A 26,225-nucleotide genomic window follows, 5' to 3' on the forward strand; every position below is an offset into this window, starting at 1 on the left:
AGAATTTATGATGTGATAAGCAAAGACTTCTGAAACATTCCCAACTCTTTCTTAGAGGCTCATTAGAAGAACAAGTGCTACACATGTTCTGACATATTTTTGTTTATTGATTGATAGATTGATTTTTCGAGGCAGGTTTTCTCTGTGTAGCTTTGTGCCTTTCCTGGAACTCACTTGGTAGCCCAGGCTGGCCTCGAACTCACAGAGTTCCACCTGTCTCTGCCTCCCAAGTGCTGGGACTAAATGTGTGCGCCACCACCACCCGGCATTGACATATTTTAAAGCTGTAAAATTTCTTCACTTTTTCTCAAGAGAATCAAACCAATAGTAATCATATCTTCAGGGATGAGACTAAAATTGGACATATTATTTTCTTTCATGGCTTGGAAGGACCTGTATGTGAGGACCATATCCAGCTCATCTGGCTATATTGTTTTTCCTAGGAAGTCACACATATTCTTTATGGTGCTCTTTGTGTCCTAAAAGAAGAAAAAAACAAAAATGAAGGTAATGAACAGAAATCTATGACAGAACAGATGTAGAGATGGGAACTAGGGATGGAGGATGAAAAAGAGACGTAAAGAAAGAAATGTTTACATGAGATGAGAAACCATTAAAAATGATTTCAGAAAGAAACAGGACATGTAGAGAGGGTAGGAGTCAACCCAGCATTTGTATTTTAAGTGGGCTTGAACTGTGGCTGATCTGTGACCATAAAAGACAGAGACTGGAATTTCTTCTAGGGAGGACAGGACATAATCTCATAAACTGATGCTGTTCTCAAACTTACTTTATAGTGGATGAAGTCACTGAACATTTGAATCTCCTTTTTCCATCTTTGTGGTGCTGTGTTCACAGGTGTGTGCCAACCCACCTACTAAATGCACTGCAATATGTCTTTTGTTCTAGAGAAAGGGTCTCACTATGGAGCCCTGATTTTTTTTCTGGAGCTGAGGACTGAACCCAGGGCCTTGTGCTTGCTAGGCAAGCACTCTACCACTGAGCTAAATCACCACCCCCTAGAGACCTGACTTATAAGCTGGAAGTTGCTCTGGAGACCAGACTGACCTTAATTAAGCTCAAAGAGGTCAGAGATCCACCTAACTGACTTTATCTCCTAAGTGTTGGCATTAAAGATGTGTACCACCATACCAAACCTGCCCTGAGATGTTTAAAGAAACTTATAGAATTAATTCTATACAGTGATAAATGGAAATTAAGGCAATGTGCACAAATAATTTGAGAGTGGTTAATGTTTACACCATGTAATATTGTTTCCTATGGGTATTGAGAATAATACAGTTTTAACAACCTCTGGAGGCATCATGATCCCTGACCTCAAGCTCTACTATAGAGCTACAACAATAAAAACAGCTTGGTGCAGGCATAAAAACCGACATGTGGACCAATAGAAACGAATTGAAGACCCTGACATTAATCCACACACCTATAACCATATAATTTTTGACATAGAAGCCAAAACTATACATTGGAAAAAAGAAAGCATCTTCAACCAATGGTGCTGGCATAACTGGATATCAACTGTAGAAGACTGCAAATAGATCCATATCTGTCACTGTGCACAAAATTTAAGTCCAAGTGGATCAAGGACCTCAACATAAATCCAGCTACTCTGAACCTGCTAGAAGAGAAAGTAGGAAGTGGTCTTGAACACATTGGCATAGGAGATCACTTCCTAAATATAACACCAGTAGCACAGAAACTGAGAGAAACAATCAATCAATGTGTACTCTTGAAACTGAGAAGCTTTTGTAGAGCAAAGGATATGGTCCACAATGCAAAGTGAGAGCCTACAGAATGGGAAAAGATCTTCACCAACCCCACATCTGACAGAGGACTGATATCCAGAATATATAAAGAACTCAAGAAATTAGACATCAAAAGACCAACAGTCCAATTAAGAAATGGGCTATAGAACTAAACAGAGAATTCTCAACAGAGGAAACTCAAATGGCTGAAAGACATTTAAGGAATTGCTCAACATCCCTAATCATCAGGGAAATGCTAATCAAAATGACTCTGAGATACCACCTTATGCCTGTCAGAATGAGTAAGATCAAAACACTGAAGACAGGTTATGCTGGAGAGGATGTGGAGCTAGGGGAATTCTCCTCCACTGTAGGTGTGAATGCAAGTTTGTACGACCACTTTGGAAATCAATATGGTGCTTTCTTAGAAAATTGGGTATCAATCTCCCCCAAGACCCAGCTATACCACTCTTGGGCATCTACCCAAGGAATGCTCAATCATACCACAAGGGTACTTGCTCAGCTATGTTTATATCAGCATTGTTTGTAATAGAAAGAACCTGGAAACAACCTAGATGCCCTTCAACTGAAGAATGGATAAATAAAATGTGGTACATACACACAATGGAATACTACTCAGCAGAGAAAAACAATGACATCATGAGGTTTGCAGGCAAATGGATGGATCTAGAAAACTCATCCTGAGTGAGGTAACCGAGACTCAGAAAGACAAACATGGTATGTACTCACTCACAGTAGGATACTAGATGTAAAACAAAGATGACTAGACTGCTACTCACAACCCCAGGGAGGCTACCTAGAAAACAGGACCCCAAGAAAGACACAGGGATTGCCCAATGACAGAGAAATGGATGAGATCTACATGAACAACCTAGACATTGTAAGTTTAACTGGAGAAGTTATGATCTAGAAAAGAATACTGAATAGGACAATTTCATTTACTAGCAATAGTGGACAAGGTGTCTGAACTGGCCTACTCTGGTAATCACATTGGTGAGTACCCTGTCAGGATAGAGCCTCTGTCCAGTAACTGATGAAAGCAGAATCAGAAATTCACAACTAAGCACCAGACCTAGCTCCAGTCAAAGAGAGAGAAAAGGTATTCTATGAGCAAGGGGCTTCAAGATCATGATGAGGAAACATAGAGACTACCAAACCAAATTAGTGGGAACTCATGAACTGTGCACCAATAGCTATGGAGCCTCCATGGGACTGGATTAGGCCCTCTAAATAGGCAGTTTTTTAGCTTTACCTGCTTAAGAGGCCCCTGGCAGTGGCATCAGGAACTGTCCATCCTGCATGAGTGGGCTTTTTGGAGTCTAGTACCTATAGTGGGGCCCCTTACATAACCTTGGGTCAGGGGGAGGGGCTTGGACCTGCCTCAATTGAATGTCCCAGGAGTTCCTGCCTTGGAGGAGGTGGGAATAGGAGTTGGAGTGGTGGTGGGGATCTGGGGAGATAGGAGGAAGGAGGAGAGGGGGATCTGTGGTTGGTATGTGAAATAAACAAAACATTTCTTAATTATTTAAAATAAATAAATAAAGCATTAATCACAGATCACCGTTAGAAAAAAGAATGATCTCAGTAATTATTACTTGAAGTAGTTCTGGGAGATTTCATTTTGTTTTTATTCATGAGCTCATGCTGTAACTTAGATGGGCATCACATGCACAGTCTTCCTGCTTCAGATACCTATATTCTGGAACTATAACTGTTGAGTGCCACTATTGGCTTAATCAAGTGAGATAGTCATAAGAAGGCAGAATTTTGGAACACTGAAGACTTTTCTTTGTATTCTAGCCCTTGTCCTGACTCCTAAAGGTATTATTGCCTCAATAGTTTTATTACATGTTTTACCAAATTTGAGTTACTATTTCATGGGAAGGAAACAACCATGTCAATAACTGAAAAGAATGTGTTGAATGGTTGGACAGGAGTCTTTTGAGAAACTGCACTACCATACAACAGAGATAGCTGTGTAAGGAAGCTTCCTATGAATATTGAATTTTGTAATGGGAAAGTAAAAGATTTTACCAAAGACAAGACTGTCTTTGGTGTTGCTACTTAGATGGCAACTTTCTGTTCCTAGATGATAAGGTTATGAGATCAATTTTTTTGAATGTTCCAGTTCTTCTGTTATTGATGCTCCTTAGTATTTTTCATTAAAAACAAAATTTTTGCTAATTCTACCTGTGGTGATATATTGTGTATCCTAATAAAGCTTACCTGAAGATCAGTAGACAGTGCCAGCCATTAGATCAGACATAGAGGTCAGGCAGTGGTGGCACACATCTTTAAAACTAGCACTCTGGAGGCAGAAATCTGTCTACATCTCTGTGAGTTCAAGGCCACTGGACTACATGAGATTGACTCAGTCTAGGAGAGAAACAGAGCTAAACAATGATAACACACACCTTTAATCCTAGCACTTGAAATCTCATGCCTTTGCTTGGGAAGCACACACACATTTAATCCCAGGAAGTAATATGTCAGGGCAAAGAAAGATATATGGGGCTTGAGGAGAGAGTAATTAAAATATTTTGGCTGAGGAAAGCTTTTCAGGTTGAGCAGTCCTCGCTGTATCAGGTGGCTTGTTCCTTTGTCTCTCTGATCTTTCAGTATTTACCCCAATATCTGATTCCAAGTTTTTTTTATTAAAACACTGTTGAAAATTTGAGTAACATCTGGCATCCAACTTTTGGGGCATGAATTCATGAAAAAGCCACTTGTCTGTGCCCTTCAGGCTCCCACTCAGGCCTCAGCTGCATGTAGTCAGAGTCTCCACCCTTATGCAGGCTGGACTCTCTAACCCACTGGATAAGTTTTTATTGCAGCTTCTGTGCAGCAAACTCTACAGGTTTTGGGGCTCCAAAAACAGCAGGAGTTAGACACTTTTGCACACTTATCCCATGCAGACTGTGGGTTTTTTTTCCCTTTTTTCTCCTGGTGGCTTTTAGCTTTCTCTGACCCCCCTCCCCAGGCTGCTGCCACACCATGATCTGAATCTCATTGTCAGTTGATTTGGTGAGTCAATTTGGATTTCATAAGGAGAAATTACTGAATAGAAAGTTTTTTCTCATATTAAAAAATGGAAGCTGGGTGGTGGTGGCACACGCCTTTAGTCCTAGCACTCAGAGGCAGAGCCAGGCAGATCTCTGTGAGTTTGAGGCCAGCCTGGGCAACCAAGTGAGTTCCAGAAAAGACGCAAAGCTACACAGAGAAACCCTGTCTCAAAACAACAACAACAACAACAAAAAATTCCTGAGATCAGCTTCTTGGAGAATGAGATAATGCTGAAATACAAAGACAAACTTTATATAATGACCACACCCTTGCTTTATGCTGAATGGCAGTCTTGAATACTTGGGACAGAACTGAAGAAGTAGGAAAGAAAATTGAGTCATTTACTAAAGTTATACAGGCCCCCCCCCGAAAAAATAACCTTCAGTGATTTCTTAAAAAGACTGACTTTAGCGGTAAGGAGAATGATACTAATTTCAGAGCCTAGACAGATAATTATTGAATCCCTGGCTTTTGAAAATGCTAATGCACAATGCAAAAGGGTAATTAGACTGTTAAAGGAAAAATCAGCACCATTAGAGGAACCAATCTGACATACGATATACATTAAATCTCATGATCATGATGATATTTAGATAGGAAAGGTGATTTCCAGAGGTTTGAAGAAAAATAGTAAAGTCAAAAGTTTTAATTGTGGTAATCAATGTCACCTAAAATGAAACTGTAAACAGGAGATTCCTAGAAATAATGTTTTTTCAAGGAATAATCCTAAGAGGATGCCCCTTCCTTCTAGATTATGCAGAAAGCATGGCAAAGGCAGACACTGGACTAATGAATGTAGATCAACAAGGGACAGGCAAGGTAATCCCTTGCCTTTGCCATTGAGCCTCTTACAGGCTCACATGTTAAATTCCATTGAATCCTTTCCTGTAATCCTGTAGTAAACTCCTTCCTAGAGCAATTAAAGAACCTAATGCCTATTGTAAAACATCATACTGCTTGGAGTGATAGAATAGCTATAGAATAGTGTAGTGGGTAGCCAGCCATTCCAGCTTGGATCTGGAAGTTCCAACCCCCATTGAGATTCTGGCAACTGTCACGCCTACGAGGCTGGGCCAGGGGAGGCGCCTGGAGACCTGAGAGCTGGATGGGCCAGCACTCTCTCTGTGCGCTCGGTCTGTGCCGGGACGCTGAACGGTGAAGGTGGACTGTGCAGAGCTCTGGAGAACACCGCTGGACTGCGTTACACCTTCCCCAGACCCTGCGACCTACCTATTACTTAATTTGTGAGTTACACCATTAAATAAATATCCTTTTAACTACATGGAGTGGCCAAAATAATTTCTCCAATAGAGTAGAGAATAAAAATTACAGCTTTAGAAAACAAAAAAAAAAAACTTTAAGGAGAAACCATAAATCAAAATTGATAAACATTAGAAAATGGAAATTCCCCAAAGTTAGGATTGGGGAAGCATTTTGTTTTTGTATTTCAGGAGAATGAAGACTAAGGAATCTGAAGAACACTGTACAAATGAGACATCTGAAGAAAAAGGACAAATCATCCAGAAAAAAAAATCCGAAGAAAAAGAGTAAATTGGCCTATTGGTGTATCACATATCTAATAGGATAGAATTCCATTAGTCTTCTTAAATGTTTGTTGCTGCTGTTCTCTATAGACACACAACATAAGTGGTCATCTTGTAGTCTCAGTTCAATTAAAAATCAAAGCTGGTTTTGGAATTGGAATATGCTTCTCTCCTTCTCTAAACCTAAGCATGCTTGTTAAAAGAAAATGCAAAATCTCTGTATCATGTCAGAAGAGCCACCTGACATGCAACAGAAGAAAAACCCAAATTAATGTACTGTTCTATTGCTATTAATATCATGATCCTTTGGTTTTATTTTGGCTCTTTAAAACTTTTCTTAAGATATGAATTTTATATCAAAGTTTACAAGATATAATATATATATATATATAATTTTCTCATGATATTGATGATCATATAGAGTGTTAAGTAATTCTATAAAAAGGCTTCATCTAGCTTCCTTACATGATTTCAGGTTTTAGTCTCTATCAGTTTTCTGCAGTGAATCATGACTAACAGCAAATCTGAAGTCTCCAAAAAGATGATGGGGCCCCACAAAGATGATTCCATCAGGACAATGATAATGTCAAGAAGCTGACAAACACTACCCAAAGATTGGCTTTGGACTAAAAACTGATCAGGACAATATCAAGATGGCTAACTTGGATGATATAGCCTCACAGACTACTCCAGTCATGATTTGACCATAATCCTAAATTTTCTTTGTGTTCCCGTAAGACTACCAGTGTTCCTAATTAGCAGGAAGTAGCCTAGAAAACAATGGTACATTCCAAAAAATGGATTATGGATGTTTGTCTATTTAGGGTTTAGTTAAAAATTGTTATTGTCATAGTCAATCTCTATCTAAAAGAAAGTGGATATGATATAGAAACACATTATATAGAAATGATAAGATAAAACTGCATTATTGAATCTACTCTAAAAGTATAGAAATGTTAAGACAAAAGTATAGATTATTGAATCTACTCTGAAAACAAAAAAAAGAATATATAGATAAGAGATAGATTACCGTATCCTCTCTAAAAAAGAGATAGAGAAATGACAGGTTAAAAGGGTAGATTATTAAATCTACTTTGAAAAAGCAACTACTAGTTTTAAATATTTTACATTGGATTGGATTCTTGTACATTGTATACAAATTTGGCATATTAATATAAATTTGAGATTAGTTTTGTTGGAACATACTGTACATACAATTCTAATCTTGTTCAAGGTTTTGTACCTATAAAATTTATTTAACAATGTAATGCAAATTGCCAGTCCTTGAAATTTATTATTTAAAAATCAATTATGATATAAAAATGCAAGTGAGTAGCTGGTCACCTATTACAATTGAACTTGTGGGTGTGTTTTCAAAGTCAAACAGAAATATATTTGAGATAGGCAAGTCATCTTCAAACATTTCAGAAATGTGCAGAATATGGCATTTGAGAGGTTTTAATAACATAGATCCTTTTTTATGACTATGAGACATGTCTGCTCCTAACAGCACCAATCTACTTTAGAGAAGATGAGGATCATGGAAGAAACTCCTTATGGTGTTTACTTTCTTTGTGTCAAAAAGCCACTGGGCAAGAAAGTGCCCTTGCTTCAACTGCTGACAGTATCCTGTCTGAACGGACAAGCAGGACACAAAAAAAAGTACAGCTGAAACTTGCCAAGACAAGGTAGGAAGGCCCTTTAGAAAATCCTGAATTACAGATAAGTCTGTTAATATGCTAGGCCTGCAGGCTGAAGATGGATGCCCCAACGTTACGGAGAAATCTTGAGTGACTGCCCAGGCAATCAACTGTTTCTATCATTTTGCACATTTTTTAGATGTTGCTTGTAGTTCCTAATTACTTTAGGTAACATTATTTCCTTTTTGGAAGTTAAAACTAGATAGTTATAATTATAGTTGTTTTCTTAACTAACTCAGAAAAGAAACTCACGAAAGAGTTGTGAAGTACGTAAGTATGAAGGACAACAAAAGATAGTATTTGCTTGGTAATACAAGTTAGGATAGGAAGTGACTTAAGTACAATTTGGACTCACCCAAATAGGATAAATAATGGAATATTTTCTCTGAATCTGTCAAATGTTAATGAACTGGACATTGATAATGTAATTCTTGATTGTACATATTGTATATACTTATTGTACATACTGTGCATACTTTTTCTTATATTAATTATAATCTCCTATTATTTTAGACAAAAGTGGGAAATACGGTGATAGATTGTGTACTCGAATAAAATTTTCCAGAGGATTTGAGGACAGAGTCAGCCACTAAATCAGACATAGCAGTCAGAAGTGCTGGTACACACACCTTTAATACTAGCACTCTGGAGGCAGAAATCTGTCTGCATCTCTGTGAGTTCAAGGCCATCCTGGACCACATGAGACAGACTCAGTCTAGGAGAGAAACAGTGCCAGGCATTGGTGGCACACACATTTAATCCTAGCACTTGAGATCTCATGCCTTTGCTTGAGAAGCACACATTCCTTTAATCCCAGAAAAGGTATGCATATAAGGCATAAGGAGATGGGAAACAAAGAAAACACAGGTAAAAGGCACAGAAAATACTTTTAGCACAAGCATAGAAGAAAATATCCCTAACCTAAAGAAGGAGATGCCAATCAAAGTAAAAGATGCATACAGAACACCAAACAGGCTGAATCAGGAAAGAAAGTCCCCTCAGCATGCAATAATTATAAAAAAAATCTAAATTTAAAAGGCAAATAATTGATGAATAGGTAAGTACTAGAATGGTAGGACATAGTGTGAATGGGGTAAGGAGAGAGACTTGAGGGAGGGAAAATGGGGAGACACAGCTAAAATTAATTGACATTTGAGGGAACTTCCTTATATATAAATATAAAATAGTATAACCTAGTAATGATGGAGATATTGTCGCAAATGACCATCTCTTGACACCAAAAAAACAAGGCCTTCCACGTAAACATAAGAATAGCTCATATGAACCCACAGACTGGAGCAGCATGTATAGTGCCACACCAGTCTGCACCAATCCTCTGCTTATATGTTAGGGCTTCCAATGTAGTGATTTTATGGGCTTCCAAATTATGCAAACATATGAGTTTCTGTTTGTGCCTTCTCTTGTGCTGTTTTTTTTTCTGGTGGTTTGTCTTGTCCAACTTTGAGGTGATAATACTATTTCAACATATTGTACTTTATTTTGTTATATTTTTAGAAATGAATGAATGAATGAGAGAAAAATCTAGCCAGTAGGCTAAAGGTTAACAACTCAACTTTCATTTGTACTTGCTGGGAGAGCAAAAATCAGTTTTCTTCAATGCAGTGACACTGGATATATCAACCACTCTAATTCAGTCTTCATGTTCAGGAGGAGTTGAACAACGTATAATGGACTCTAATTTTTTGTGTGTAAGGGGACATGCTTTTATTTGGTTACAGTTCAGTATTTTTATTGTTTTCCTTTTTTTTGTATGTAAAAGCAAAGAGCATTTATTAATATTCCAGCATGCATGCAAGGTTGACACCTGTACAAAATGACAATGACCCCGAGAGGGACATGCAGGCTCCTTTTAAGCACATCTAAGGGGCAGTTTGGTCATCTCACACAAGCAGCAGTTACACTAGTGTACTTTTTTTTTTTTAATAATTGAGTAAAACTGAAATTTATTATATGCCACAGTCATCCTAGGGACCTCCATGCTATATATATAGCCTCTATGGTTCTATGGGTTGTGGTCTGATTGTTCATTTTATATCTAGAATCCACCAATGAGTGAGTACATACCATAACTGTCTTTCTGGGTTTGGGTTACCTCACTCAGGATAATTTTTTCTAGTTCCATCCATTTGCCTGCAAATTTCATGCTTTCATTGTTTTTCTCTGCTGAGTAGTACTCCATTGTGTATATGTACCACATTTTTTTCATCCATTCTTCCGTTGATGGGCATCTAGGTTGTTTCCAGGTTCTGGCTATTACAAATAGTGCTGCTATGAACATAGCTGAGCATGTATCTTTATGGTATGTATCAGCATTCTTTGGGTATATGCCCAAGAGTGGGATGGCTGGGTCTTGAGGTAGTTTGATTCCTAATTTTCTGAGAAACCGCCATACTGATTTCCATAGTGGTTGTACAAGTTTACATTCCCACCAACAGTGGAGGAGTGTTCCCTTTGCTCCACATCCTCTCCAACATTGGTTGTCATTGGTGTTTTTGATCTTAGCCATTCTAACAGGTGTAAGGTGGTATCTCAGAGTCGTTTTGATTTGCATTTCTCTGATGATTAAAGATGTTGAGCATTTCTTTAAATGTCTTTCAGCCATTTGTAGTTCCTGTTTTGTGAATTCTCTGTTTAGCTCTTTAGCCCATTTTTTAATTGGACTGTTCAGTGCTTTGATGTCTAGTCTCTTGAGTTCTTTATATATTGTGGAGATCAATCCTCTGTCAGATGTGGGGTTGGTGAAGATCTTTTCCCAATCTGTTGGCTGTCTTTTTGTCTTATTGACTGTGTCTTTTGCCCTGCAAAAGCTTCTCAGTTTTGAGAGGTCCCATTTATTAATGGTTGTGCTCAGGGTCTGTGCTGTCGGTGTTTTATTTAGGAAATGGTCTCCAGTGCCAATGCGTTCAAGAGTGCTTCCTATCTTCTTTTCTATTAAGTTTAGTGTAACTGGATTTATGTTTAGGTCTTTGATCCACTTGGACTTGAGTTTTGTGCATGGTGACAGATATGGATCTATTTGTAATCTTTTACATATTGACATCCAGTTATGCCAGCACCATTTGTTGAAGATACTTTCTTTGTTCCATTGTATAGTTTTGGCTCCTTTGTCAAAAACCAGGTGTTCATATGTGCATGGATTAATGTCAGGGTCTTCAATTCGATTCCATTGGTCCGTATTTCGGTTTTTATACCAGTACCAAGCTGTTTTTATTACTATAGCTCTATAGTAGAGTTTGAGGTCAGGGATGGTGATGCCTCCAAAGGTTGCTTTATCGTATAGGATTCTTTTAGCTATCCTGGGTCTTTTGTTTATCCATATAAAGTTGAGTATTTTTCTTTCCAAGTCTGTGAAGAATTGTGTTGGGATTTTGATGGGGATTGCATTGAATCTGTAGATTGCTTTTGGTAAGATTGCCATTTTTACTATGTTAATCCTACCTATCCATGAGCATGGGAGATCCTTCCATTTTCTGATATCTTCTTCAATTTCTTTCTTTAGAGATTTAAAGTTCTTATCAAAAAGGTCTTTCACTTGTTTAGTTAGTGTTATCCCAAGGTATTTTATATTATTTGTGGCTATTGTAAAGGGTGATGTTTCTCTGACTTCTTTCTCAGCCCTTTTATCATTTGTGTATAGGAGGGCTACTGATTTTTTTGAGTTGATCTTGTATCCTGCCACTTTACTGAAGGAGTTTATCAGCTGTAGAAGTTCCCTGGTAGAGTTTTTGGGGTCACTTATGTATACTATCATATCATCTGCAAATAGTGAAAGTTTGACTTCTTCCTTGCCAATTTGTATCCCTTTGATCTCCTTTTGTTGTCTTATTGCTCTAGCTAGAACTTCTAGTACTATATTGAATAAATATGAGGAGAGTGGACAGCCTTGTCTTGTTCCTGAATTTAGTGGTATTGCTTTGAGTTTCTCTCCATTTAATTTGATGTTTGCTGTTGGCTTGCTATAAATTGCTTTTATTATGTTTAGAAATGTTTCTTGTATTCCTATTCTTTCTAAGACCTTTATCATGAAGGGGTGTTGGATTTTGTCAAAGGCTTTTTCAGCATCTAGGGAGATGATCATGTGGTTTTTTTCTTTCAGTTTGTTTATATGGTGTATTATATTGACTGATTTCCGTATGTTGAACCATCCTTGCATCCCTGGGATGAATCCTACTTGGTCGTGATGGATGATTGTTTTGATGTATTCTTGGATTCGGTTTGCCAATATTTTGTTGAGTATTTTTGCATCAATGTTCATGAGGGAGATTGGTCTGTAGTTCTCTTTCTTTGTTGCATCTTTGTGTGGTTTGGGTATCAGGGTAATTGTAGCCTCATAAAAAGAGTTTGGTAGTGTTCCTTCTGTTTCTATTGTGTGGAACACTTTGAAGAGGATTGGTATTAGTTCTTCTTTGAAAGTCAGGTAGAATTCTGCACTGAAACCATCTGGTCCTGGGCTTTTTTTAGTTGGGAGACTTTTGATGACTGTTTCTATTTCTTTAGGGGTTATTGGTCTATTTAAATGGTTTATCTGGTCTTGATTTAATTTTGGTATTTGGTATTTATCCAGAAAATTGTCCATTTCTTCCTGGTTTTCCATTTTTGTGGAGTACAGGTTTTTGAAGTATGATCTGATGATTCTCTGGATTTCCTCATTGTCTGTTGTTATGTCTCCCTTTTCATTTCTGATTTTGTGAATTTGGGTGTTCTCTCTTTGCCTTTTGGTTAATTTGGCTAGTGGTTTGTCTATCTTGTTGATTTTTTCAAAGAACCAACTCTTTGTTTCATTGATTTTTTGTATTGTTCTCTTGTTTTCTATTTCGTTGATTTCAGCCCTCAATTTGATTATTTCCTGGCGTCTATTTCTCCTGGGTGAGTTTGTTTCTTTTTGTTCTAGAGCTTTCAGTTGTGCTGTTAATTCATTGGTATGGGATTGCTCCATCTTCTTTATGTGTGCATTTAGAGCTATGAATTTTCCTCTTAGCACTGCTTTCATAGTGTCCCATAAGTTTGGGTATGTTGTACTTTCATTTTCATTGAATTCTAGGAACTCTTTAATTTCTGTCTTTATTTCTTCCTTGACCCATTGATGTTTCAGGTGGGTATTATTCAGTTTCCATGAGTTTGTGCGTTTTCTATAATTTTTGTTGTTATTGAGTTCTAACTTTAAGGCATGGTGGTCTGATAAAATACAGGAGGTTATTCCAATTTTTTTTGTATCTGTTGAGATTTGTTTTGTGTCCAAGCATGTGGTCAATTTTTGAGAAGGTTCCATGGGGTGCTGAGAAGAAGGTATATTCTTTTGTGTTAGGATGGAATATTCTGTAGATATCTATTAGGTCCATTTGAGTCATAACATCTGTTAGGTCCTTTATTTCTTTGTTAAGTTTCAGTCTGGTAGATCTATCTTTTGGTGAGAGTGGTGTGTTAAAATCTCCCACTACTAATGTGTGGGGTTTGATGTGCGTTTTAAACTTTAGTAGTGTTTCTTTTATGAATGTGGGTGCTTTTGTATTTGGAGCATAAATGTTTAGAATCGAGACTTCATCTTGGTGGATTTTTCCTGTGATGAATATGTAATGTCCATCCTGGTCTCTTTTGATTGATTTTAGTTTGAAGTCTATTTTATTAGATATTAGGATAGCTACACCAGCTTGTTTCTTAGGTCCATTTGCTTGGAAAACCTTTTCCCAGCCCTTTACTCGGAGGTAGTGTCTGTCTTTGGAGTTAAGGTGTGTTTCTTGTATGCAGCATATGGATGGGTCCTGTTTTCTAATCCATTCTGTTAGCCTGTGTCTTTTTATAGGTGAGTTGAGACCATTGATATTGATGGATATTAATGACCAGTGATTGTTAATTCCTGTTATTTTTTTGGTTGTGTTGTGTTGTCCTTCTGTGGTGTATGTTGGTGTAGGATTATCTATTGCTTGATTTTTCATGGATGTGTTTAGCTTCTTTGGGTTGAATTTTCCCTTCTAGTGCTTTCTGTAGGGCTGGGTTTGTGGACAGGTATTGATTAAATCTGGTTTTATCCTGGAATATTTTGTTTACTCCGCCTATGGTGATTAAGAGTTTTGCTGGGTATAATAGTCTGGGTTGGCATCCATGTTCTCTTAGTTTCTGCATGAGGTTTGTCCATGATCTTCTATCTTTCGTAGTCTCTATTGAGTAGTCTGGTGTTATTCTGATGGGTTTGCCTTTATATGTTACTTGGTCCTTTTCCTTTGCAGCTCTTAATATTTTTTCTTTATTCTGTGTGTTTAGTGTTTTGATTATTATGTGGCGAGGGGACTTTTTTTTTGGATCCAGCCTATTCGGTGTTCTGTAAGCTTCTTGTATCTTCATAGGTGTTTCTTTCTTTAGGTTAGGAAAGTTTTCTTCTATGATTTTGTTGAGTATATTTTCTGTGCCTTTGAGTTGGTATTCTTCTCCTTCTTCTATCCCTATTATTCTTAGGTTTGGTCTTTTCATGGTGTCCCAAATTTCCTGGACGTTTTGTGTTAGGACTTTTTTGTCTTTATTGTTTTCTTTGACTGACGAATCTATTTTCTCTATCGTGTCTTCAGTGTCAGAGATTCTCTGTTCCATCTCTTGCAATCGGTTGGTTATGCTTGTTTCTGTAGTTCCTGTTCGTTTTGTCAGGATTTCTATTTCCAGCATTCCCTCAGCATGTGTTTTCTTTATTGTCTCAAATTCATTTTTCAGATCTTGGAATGTTTCTTTCATCTGTTTAATTGCTTTTTCTTGGCTTTCTTTGATTTCTTCCCATTTTTTGTTCGTTTTTTCTTCCATTTCTTTAAGGGAGTTTTTTATTTCCTCTTTAATGGAGTTTTTCATTTCCTCTTTAAGGGAAGTTTTTATTTCCTCTTTAAGGGAGTTTTTTATTTCCTCTTTAAGGAAAGTTTTTATTTCCTCTTTAAGGTAGTTTTTCAATTCCTCTTTAAGGAAAGTTTTTATTTCCTCATTGAGGGAATGTTTTATTTCTTCTTTAAGGGCCTCTATCATCTTCTTAATGTCATTTTTAGGGTTGATTTCTTCTGTTTCTTCTGTCATGGTATGTTTAGGTCTTGCAGGTGTAGAATCACTAGGTTCTGATGTTGCCATATAGGTCTTTATGTTGTTGCCTGTATTTTTGCACTGGCGCCTACTCATCTCTTCCTCTGTGAGGTGCAGGTGGTGTCTGTGTCTGAGAGTGCTTCTCTTGTTCTAATTTTTAGTCTTGGTTTAGTAGGGGTTCTTGGTTAAATTGGTGCTTTTGGGCTATTTCTTCAGGGGCAGCTGATTTCGATCGGTGAATTATATACTTATGATTCTGGTGATCTGGTTTGGTGTCTGGGTAGCGCCTTCTTCTGTGTTCTCAGGTCACTTTTTGTTCATTTGTCAACTCCTCAGCTGATCTTGTTTCTTCAGACTTTAAACTGTAGGCATCTGAATCCTCTCCCAGATGGGTTTCAGCTGAGCAGGGTAGTCTCACCAACACCTCCAAGTTGTTGGGTTTCACAGGATCAGCAGCTGGGCCCTGGGTTGTCCTCAGACGGAGTGTTCAGATTCGTTCTGGTTCTGACCCACGGAGATAGCTTCTTCCCCAGATGTTGGGGTTAAGGGCGTCCCTGTTCCAAGCTGTGTCTGCTTGTCTCCGTCCCTGGGCCTGTTTACCTCTGTGGTCCGCCGCCGGGCCTGTATGTCCCTGTCAGCTGCCGCTGGGTCTGTCTGCCTCTGGGGGCCGCCACCGGGCCTGAATGTCCCTGTCGGCCGCTGCACGTCTACCTCAGCGGGCTGCCGCTGGGCCCGTCTTCCTCCACAGGCCGCCGCCACAGGCCTACCTGCGTCTGCTTGTCTTCGCCGCCGGGCCTGTCTACCTCTGTGGACCGCCGCTGGGCCTGAATGTCTCTGCCGGCTGCTGCCGGGCCTGAATATCTCTGTCGGCTGCCGCCGCTGGGCCCGTCTACCTCAGCGGGCTGCTGCTGGGCCCGTCCACCCTCGCGGGCCGCCGCCGCAGGCCTACCTGCGTCTGCTTGTCTCTGCCGCCGGGCCTGTCTACCTCTGTGGGCCGCCGCTGGGCCTGAATGTCTCTGCCGGCTGCCGCTGGGCCTGAATGTCCCTGTCGGCCGCTGCCGCCGGGCCCGTTCACTTCAGCGGGCCGCCGCTGGGCCCGTCTACTTCTGTGGGCCGCCGCTGGGCCTGAATGTCTCTGCCAGCTGCCGCTGGGTCTGAATATCCCTGTCGGCTGCCGCCACTGGGCCCGTCTACCTCCACCGGCCCCCGCCGCAGGCCTACCTGCGTCTGCTTGTCTCTGTCGCCGGGCCTGTCTGATTGTTTTCCTTTTAATATAATGTTTTATTTTGACTTCTTTCAGGGAGAATTTTGTTTTATTTAGGTTTTGTTTGTTTCTTTCTGAAAGAATTTAAGGTTGGGTGGATAAAGAAGGTAAAATTTGGAAGAATTTGTGAGAGGGAAAGAATATGACCAAAATATATTTAAATTGAAATTTTATTTTAAAGGTTAAAACATGTAATAAGAGAAATAAAAATGAAAGCAAATAGTTACAACTCTCAGTAACCTTCATCATCACCAGAGTCTACTTCTAAAAGGTAAACAGTGGTTGTAATACAGCTTCTTTTCCTCCTTACCTAATATTTTGGACTGTTCTAAGGATGGACAAGTATTTTCTCTGACAGACTGCATGCTCAGTACAATTTTTTCTTGTTCAGTATAAAGTGAAATTGATATCTTTATCTGTAATATGTAAATGATAGTTACCTTTCACTTATAAATTCCAAATTACTTAAATTTTTGAGTTGCTGATCATATGAGAATATTTTTCTGCTTATATGCTTGGAGTAATTAGTATATGTCCATCATTAGATGGAGTATTTTTTACCTAAATGAAAATAAAATACATAAGGTTAACATTAATTTCCTTAATGGTCTTTTGAAACAGTGTCTCCTGTATCCAAGATTGACCTGAAACTGTCAAAATACACAAGGATGATCTAGAACAACTGAAAACTGTCTTTATCCACCAGTGTTAGGTTTAGAGTCATGTGATACCCTGCCAAGACACTTTTTAAAAAATTTTTAAAATAAGAGATATTTGAGACAAATATAGAGTACTTAAACATGTTTATAAAATTCTGTGGGAGCATCTCAATGAAATGGAACTTGTAATGTTCCAATTAAGAGTGTGCCCTATCAGTCTATCTAGACATATGTCATTACTTAATGTTGAAACATTTAGACAGTCTCTACAATGTGTTTTGAAATCTCCAATGTATTCTAGCTCACCATGCAGATCCCTCTGTACTACAGAGCAGTGGACACAGTCCTCCCTGATAGGCTACATCCTGTACATGCCTAGTCAGATGTGAGTATCACTAAGTGCTGTTCATGTGACTTCAGCTCTTGTTCTCCCCCAGGATTCACAGATGGATTTCCTGCCCTTGTTCCTCTTCTTGCAGTACAGGGGAATGACATACATTTGGGCACAACAGTAGAATGAAACTGCTTTACCCATTGCTCACTGACCAATGGGTTATTAGGTGTATTAAATGTGTTGCATAGACAGAATTAATAAAACTGTTAGCACAAGTGTGAGCTAGCCCACCCTACCCCAAGGTGAATAAGGTAAAGATAGGGATGATGGATAAGGAGGCTGGAGAGAAAATGCCAGGTGCAGGTCAATAAAGGATATAGGGCATAATTTCTCTTCAATTGACCCTTCATGAACATACAACTGACATGGGGATATTGAGAAATATGGGGTGCTGCATGGGATGAGTTTCTGAGAGGCTTTGTGATTGCTGTAGGAATGACATTTACCTTTTTTATGTCTTCAGTAGCAGGAAGTTGTCTCTTTCTCTCATGGAAACCCAGGCACGGGTGTGCTCAAACCATGATCCATATGCAACTGTATGAAAGGAAGAGGAAAGTGTCAATTACAAAGAATGAAAGTCATGCCTTTCTGATATTAGTAACTTTTCTGCAAATAGCAGATATCTTTACTAATAAAAATCAAACCAGTTTTACACTATTCAAAGTGACATTTGACACGTACATACAAATAGTATGCTGAGTTAATCATGCTCATTAGTAAACTCATCACCTCACAGCTTTACCCCCAATGCCACATGGAGTCATTCTCCTGGTGGGCTGTGTGATTTTGCTTGGGAAGCACACATTCCTTTAATCCCAAGAATAATATGGCAGGGTGAAGAAAGGTATATAAGGCATAAGAAGACAGGAACTAAAGGCTCTTTTTGGCTGAGGCCTTCCAGGTGAGGACTCAGAGGCCTCCAGTGTCAGCTGAGGAGTTGTCAATGTGAGGTAGGCTGTGGATTGCTCTGCTTCTCTGATATCAGCTTTTACCCCAACATCTGGCTCAGGGTTTTCTATTAATAAGACTTTAAAGAATCCAACAATACCTGCCAGGGAAGCAGGTAGGCTGACTTCAGATTTTTATCTTTCCCTGTGCTCCTTCAGATCCAATTTTCCTGTCTTATTTCCAGTTATGCCACAGATAATCTGTGGCATTTCTCATCATCTAGGTTTTCTTACCCCATTCCTCCAATTCATGTACTATCTGAACATCCAACTCCAACATACCCTCCTTGCAAATCCACAGACCACTGTGGCCAGGGAAGAGGTAAGCTAACTACAGATCTTCACCTTCTTCATTCCTTTGAGTCCAATCTCCCTGTCTTGCCCCCAGCTCTGCAGCAGAACACCTGCATTAGCCACCCCAATTTCTAGTGGATCTCCCTGATCCCTCCTAACATCCATACCACAATGAGTTGATTTGTCCCACACGTGCACTACTTCAAGCATTCCATAGGAACCTACAGCCCAAGCTGGGCAGGAAAACAGTTATGTTATATGCAAATCTTCACATCTCCATTTGTTCCTCCAAGTCCAGTCTCCTAGTCTCATTTAAAGCTCTGTGTAAAACACCTGCTGCAGTCCTCTCCCCCACATGCCCCTGTCTCATGTGGGTAACCCAGATTTTAACAAACAGAATTTCTTCTCCCTTCTCAATTTTTGGCCTAGCAAATCCTGAAATCCAGAAGACACTACCGAAGAACCAACTTGCCCCCTAACCAGGAAAGCAAGTAGGTTACCTGGAGATTTTCATCTCTCCTTCCATTCCTCTAAGTCTGATATTCAGTTTTATTCATACCATCATATCAAACCTTCTCTTGTGGCCTGATCTCACTCAGTTGTCCCATTCCCAGGTGACTAAACAGGTCCTCTGTTCTCTTCTCTTCTGTGAATCTTCTTATGTCCTCCACCTAGTCATCTCCATTCCTAAATGTCAGCTTTCTATACCTGGAAACATTTTACCTGAAATCCCCAGTGGACACACTTATCAGGATCCCATAAGAATTTCTTACTATGCAACACGCAGCCCCCGCACTCTCCTAAGTGCCTGACCTAGCAAGGGAAAAAGAAATGAAGCATCAATGCAGCAAAGACAAGACCAGATATCAGCATGTAGAACTACAATTTTCCTAATCCAAGTTGCATAGATGCCAGCCTAAAAGCATAATCAATAACATCCAGGACAGCCTGTCTTCAGTAGAACCCAGCAACCATACTATAACAGGTCCTGAATATTCCAACATAATTGCAGAAGAAGAAAAGGACCCTAAAAATCCTGTATGGAAATGATAGAGGTCCTTAAAGAAAAAAAGGAATAAATCTCATGAAGGAATCTGTGAAAATACAAGCCATGGAAGGAAATAAATACCATTCAAGACATGAAAGTTGAAATCATGAAAACCCAAATTGAAGGAAATGAAAAAGAAAAACTTGGGAATCAATCAGGAAACTCGGAGATGATATTCAGGAATATAATACAAGAAATGGATGAGAGAATCTCAGGCATTGAAGACAACATAGAAGAAATGTAGACATTTGTCAGAGAAAATGTTAAATCTAAAAATCCTGTTAAAAACATTCAGGATATCAGGGACAGTATGAAAATAATAAGTTTAATAATAAAAATAGAGGATGAAGAAGAAAACTCAGGTTAAAGGCACAGAAAATACCTTCAACACAATCATAGAAGAATATTTCCCTATCCTTAAGAAAGAGATGCCTATCAAAGTAAATGATGCATACAGTACACCAAACAGACTGTGTCAGGGAAGAAAGTTCCCTCAGTATGTCATAATTATAAAAAATCTAAACTTAGAAGGCAAATAATAGATGACTAGTTAAGTACTAGAATGGAAGGACCAAGTGTGGATGAGGAAAGGAAACTTGAGGAGCGGATATGGAGAGGCACAGCTAAAGTTAATGGACATTTGAGGGAACTTCTTTATACATATAAAGACCATCTAAATAGTATAACCTAATTATGGGGGAGATGGTGTCTCAAATGGCCATTTCTTGACACCAAAAACAAGGCTTCCCACACAAACATAAGAAAAGCTCATATGAACCCACAGACTGGAGCATCATGGGAAGTGCCACACCAGTCTGCACCAATCCTCTCCTTATAAGTTTAGTGATTTTATGGCTTCTAAAATGTGCAAACATGTCGGTCTCTGCTTGTGCCTTGTCTTGTGCTGTTTTCCTTCTGTTGGTTTGTCTTGTCCAACTTTGAGGCAATAATAGTATTTCAACATATTGTACTTTATTTTGTTATATTTTTAGAAACTGAATGAATGAATAAATAAATTAAAATCTAGCCACTAGGCGAAAGGTTAACAACTCAACTTTCATTTGTACCTGCTTGGAGAGGGAAAATCAATTTTCTTCAATGCAGTGACACTGGGTATATCAACTACTCAGATGCAGTCTTCATGTTCAGGAGGAGCTGAACAACGTGTAGATGTAACCAACCATCTTATTAAATAAGAAACACAGAACCAATGCAAAGAAGAAAGCCAAGAAATCAGAGCTAAGAGCCTTACCTGCCTGCTGCAGCTAGCAAAGAGACCTCTCTGAAAAAGAGACCTACTTCCTGTGTGCTTATTTTTATATAGTTTTTTTTGTTCTGTCTTCTCATTGGTTGTAAATCCAAACACATGACTGCCTCGTCACTGTCTGTTTGTACAGCCCTTCAGGTCTTCTATGTTATTGAGATTAAAGGCATGTGTCTCCAATGCTGGCTGTATCCCTGAACACATAGAGATCTACCTAGCTCTTCTACCAAGTGCTGGGATTAAAGGCATGGGCCACAAACCCCCAGCTCTGCTATGGCTTGCTATTAGCTCTGACCCACAAGCAACTTTATTTATTAACATACAAATAAAATCACATTTCAGTACAAATAAAATACCACCATAACAACATATAATAGACTCCACGTTTTTTGTTTGTTTGTTTGTTTGGTTTTTTTTTTGTGTGTGTATTTGGGGGTTGCTTTTATTTGGTTACAGTTCAGTGTTTTCATTGTTTTTTCATTTTATGTATTGTTTCAATTTGTCTTCTTTCATGGAGAATTTTGTTTGATTTGTATTTTGTTTGGTTTTTTTTTTAAGTATTTAAGGCTGGGTGAATAAGGAGGAATAGAAAATTTGGATGAAATTGTGAGAGGGAAGAACATGGTCAAAATATATTTAAATTGAAAAATTATTTTAAAGGTTAAAAATGTAATAAGAGAAATAAAAATAAAAACAAATAGTTACAACTCTCAGTACCCTTCACCATCACCAGACTCTACTTCTAAAAGGTAAACAGTGGTTGTAATGAAGCTTCTTTTCCTCCTTAACTAATATTTTGGATTGTTTTAAGGATGGGCAAGTGTTTTCTCTGACAGACTGCATGCTCAGTACCATTTTTCTTGCTCAGTATAAAGTGAAATTGATATCTTTATCTGTAATAAGTAAATGATGGTTACCTCTCACTAATAACTTTAAAACTACTTAAACTTTTGAGTTGATGATGATATGAGGACATTTCTGTGCTTATATGCTTAGTGTCATTAGTGTGTGTCCATCATTAGAGAGAGTATTTTTTAAGTAAATGAAAATAAAATATGTAAATGAACTTAACATTCTATTCCTCAATGGTCTTTTGAAACAATGTCTCTCATAGCCAAGATTGACCTGAAACCCACCATACACACAAGGATGATCTAGACCCCCTGAAACTGTCTCTATCTGCCCATGCTATGTTTAGAGTCATGTGACACCCTGCCAAGATTTTCAAAAAAATTTTAAAGTAAGAGATATTTGAGACACATGTACAGTACTTAAACATGTTTATAACATTCAGTGGGAATATTTCAATGAAATGGAACCTGCAATGATCTGATTAAGACTGTGGCCTATCAGTCTATTTAGACATATGTCATTACTTAATGTTGAAACATTTTAGATATTCTTTACCAAGAGTTTTGAAATCTCCAGTGTATTCTAGCCCACCCTTTGTACTGCAGAGTACAGGACACATTACTCCCTGACAGGCTGCATCCTGTACATGTCTAGTCCGATGTGACTATCACTAAGTGCTGTTAATGTGACAGCTCTTAGTGCTCTCCCAGGATTCACAGATGGATTTCCTGCCCTTGTTCCTCTTCTTACAGTACAGGGGAATGACATACATTTGGGCAAAACAGTAGAATGAAACTGCTTTACACATTCCCCACTGAACAATGGGTTATTAGGTGTATTAAATGTGTTGTATAGACAGAATTAATAAAACTGTTAGCACAAGTGTGAGCTACTCCACCCTACCCCAGGGTGAATAAGGTAAAGATAGGGATGATGGATAAAGAGTCTGGAGAGAAAATGTCAGCTGCAGGTCAATAAAGGATATAGGGCATAATTTCTCTTCAATTGACTCTTCATGAACCTAAAGCTGATATGGGGATCCTGAGTAATATGGGGTGATGCATGGGGTGAGTTTGTGAGAGGCTTTGTTTTTGCTGTAAGAATGCCAGTTACCTTTTTCATATCTCATAACTCAGTAGCAGGTAGTTTTCCCTTTCTCTCATGGATAGCCAGGCATGGGTGTGCTCAAACCATGATCCATAGGCCACTGTGTGAAGGGAAGAGAAAAGTGTCAATCACTAAGAATGAAAGTCATGTCTTCCTGATATTATTCACTTTTCTGCAAACAGCAGACAGCTTTACTAATAAAAATCAAACCAGTATTTACACTATTCAATGTCACATTAGACACATATACACAGATAGTGACCTGAGTAAATCATGCTCATTAGTAAACTCATCACCTCTCTCTTTTATCCCTGATGCCACATGGAGTCATTCTCCTGGTGGGCTGCAATGATGGAGGCATGTGTTGGGGAAAAGCAATCATATCAATATAGTAAGCCAGAGAGGTCTTGGCATGGCTAGATTTGGACTTTTTATTATCATCAAGTCTAGAGAACTATCTTATCCATATCTGAGGGAGATCCCCTCACTCTGTCATCCACATCTAAGCCCTCATCACTTCTCACTAGTGACTCCTCAGCACCCAAGTTTCCAAACCCCAGACAACTAGTGACCTTCCAGGCATAGCCCAAAAGCTTTACCTCAAAGCCTCATTTACATTCCTAGGGCTACTATGATGTGTTCTCAAGAGACACAGTGTCTTCACTGTTCCTGGTCTAAGGCTTTCTGTACACGTCTCAGCCTCCATTGCACACTGGGATTCTTCAACATCATCTGTAGAACTTACTGAATCAATTCTAGAGAGAAGTTAAGAGTTATGCCATGATCAGAACAGTAGGGTGCACAAATTCGAGGAATATAATATTTGATTGAAAGCAGGGGTAAATGATCTACAGAGAATTAGTAGAGAGAAAGGGAATTGCACAACACATGACAGAATTTTTTATTGAAAGCTGGGGTAAATAATTTATAGAGAAATAATAGAGAGAAAGTAAATTGCACAATACATAACAGAGTTAAGGCATTTAATGTGATTAAAATGGCTCAGGTGATGGCTCAGTAGAAAGCCAATGACGTAAATGTAGTGGATAATTAACAGTTCTGACTTTGAAGTAGTTTTAAAAGATATCTGTTTATTTGGAGGCAGGGATTGCAAAGAGTATGTAAACAAGGCTGTTTCTGTCTTGCCATGTAGTTAAGGATAGTCTTGAACTATTGATCTTCTTGAATCTGTCCCATGAATGTGATAACTGCAGGCTTGCACCATAATAATCAGCCTGGATATTTATTTTGTCACATTTTATTTGATATGTATCAAGTGATGAGACATATTGGCTATATCCAACAACAAACAACCACAAGATCTGAGTGTTAACATGGAGTAATGTTCAATAAGCAAACAAGTAAGTACCTGCCTCCTGGTAAAGTGTGCTATGAAGACAGAAAGATTAAATGACAGAGATGGGAAGAATGATTCCCATAAATATCAATACAAAAACCTTTTGAGTAAAATCCATTGATGGCATGAATCAAGGTTGTATGACATCATTAATAATCACATCAATGAACATAATGAAGGGACTATGTCATCTGGTAGAGAGAGATGTGAGGAAGAGAGGAAGTGGGAAAGAGAGAGAGAGAGACTTTATACATGACCAATCAGATAATATGCAAGGCTGTAGAAACTTGTAGTTAATAAAATTATTTTTAAAAGATTTATTTTTTATTTTTGTATACGTTTGTGCATTTTCATAGGAGTATAAGTCTGTGTGTGTGTGTGTGCGCTCACGCCCTGAGATTTGAAGAGAGAGTGTCAGTTCCCTTGAAGCTGAAGTCATGGAAAATTGTGAACCACTTAATGTGAGTGCTGGGAAACAAATGCCACTCTTCTAAAAATTTTCAAGTACTTTTGACCACTGAATTATCTATCTATCCCCTAATGACAAAATTTTGAAGAGTAAGTTATATAAACGTCTTTATTGCACAAGGAAATGTAGAAACTAACCCAAATAATTTATACAACAAATAAATTATAAATGAAATAAATAGAGATACAAAAGGGAATGGTGGCATCATGAGATAAAAATTGATTAAAAAGTGTTATTATATAAAGCTGATGACCAAACTGTCTCTGTAACCCACATAAATTAGAATTAGACAACTGACTACACAACATTCTTCTCACATCCTCACAAATGTTCTTTGAGATGTGTGTACCCACACAACCACTCATGCACACCCAAACACACACACCAAATCATAATAAATAAGATGTTTTACAGGAAAAAAATCATAGTGTGGAGGCAAGGTAGAGGACTTGGGACAATATAATAAGAACAAAAATTATATAATAAGAAGATAGGAGTAGGATATCTGTCACCAAGACATCTGTCACCTTGTGCAAAGATGAAATCTAAGGTTTATAGGTATAGAAAACATTTTTATGTTCATCTCTTATACTTAGGAAAAGAGATGATGTGTTCATTAGCTTTCAGTGTTAACTTAGCACAACCTATAACAACCATGGAAGAGATTTCCAATGGGGAATCATCTAGATTACATTGGCTCTGGGCATGCTTTTGAAAAGGTGTCCTGATAGTTCATTGATAATTTAGACAGTGTGTGCAGCAGCATTTCCTACTCATGGGAGCCCAGAAAATAATAAGGAAAGAGAAAACTAGTTGTAGGCAAGAAAACAAGAGTAAACATGTTATCTGTCTCATTTTGACTGTGAATACAGTGTTTTAACTTCCTACCAAGACTTTTTATCAATAGTAAAGTGTAACCTGGAGTTGTAAGCAAAACAAACCCTTTTCTCTCTAAGTTGCTTTTTGTTAGGATGGAAATTCAGATACAGGAAGAATTTACAAGCTCACATAGACAAGACAAGAAAAGAACTGCCTCTCAAAATATTATATTTTAAAAAAAGAAAATATATTGAAATTGGAAAGAGAGAAACACCAAGTTAAATGAAAAGGAAGATCTGTCAGAATAAGAGATTTTTAGCTAAGACTTTGAAAAGCAGGAGGGACTGAAAAGCTCTATTTCAAGTTCTAAAAGACAACGAATGACAAATCAGACTACTGTACCCATCAAAGCTACTTATCATAACTCAAGGAGAAATGAAACTTTATATGCTAAAAATATGTGAAATGAATTTATGACCTCCAACCCAGCTCTATAAAATATACTTATGGAATTTTTCTTTCTTTTTGGTTTTTTGAGACAGGGTTTCTCTGTGTAGTTTTGCACCTTTCCTGGAACTCACTC

General features: G+C 38.3%; 1 long non-coding RNA gene across 1 annotated transcript; it reads right to left on the reverse strand.

Moving 5' to 3' along the window:
• Positions 1 to 348: 348 nt before the first annotated feature.
• Positions 349 to 23,771, reverse strand: LOC121824396 (uncharacterized). The gene is made up of 4 exons (XR_006066294.2): positions 23,597 to 23,771; positions 23,004 to 23,097; positions 17,932 to 18,019; positions 349 to 479 (listed from the first exon to the last, which is right to left on the reverse strand). It is a non-coding gene; the product is annotated as an uncharacterized LOC121824396 (long non-coding RNA).
• Positions 23,772 to 26,225: the final 2,454 nt, after the last annotated feature.

Source organism: Peromyscus maniculatus, chromosome 1, assembly GCF_049852395.1.
Source record: "Peromyscus maniculatus bairdii isolate BWxNUB_F1_BW_parent chromosome 1, HU_Pman_BW_mat_3.1, whole genome shotgun sequence".
In the NCBI taxonomy this organism is placed as follows: Eukaryota; Metazoa; Chordata; class Mammalia; order Rodentia; family Cricetidae; genus Peromyscus; species Peromyscus maniculatus.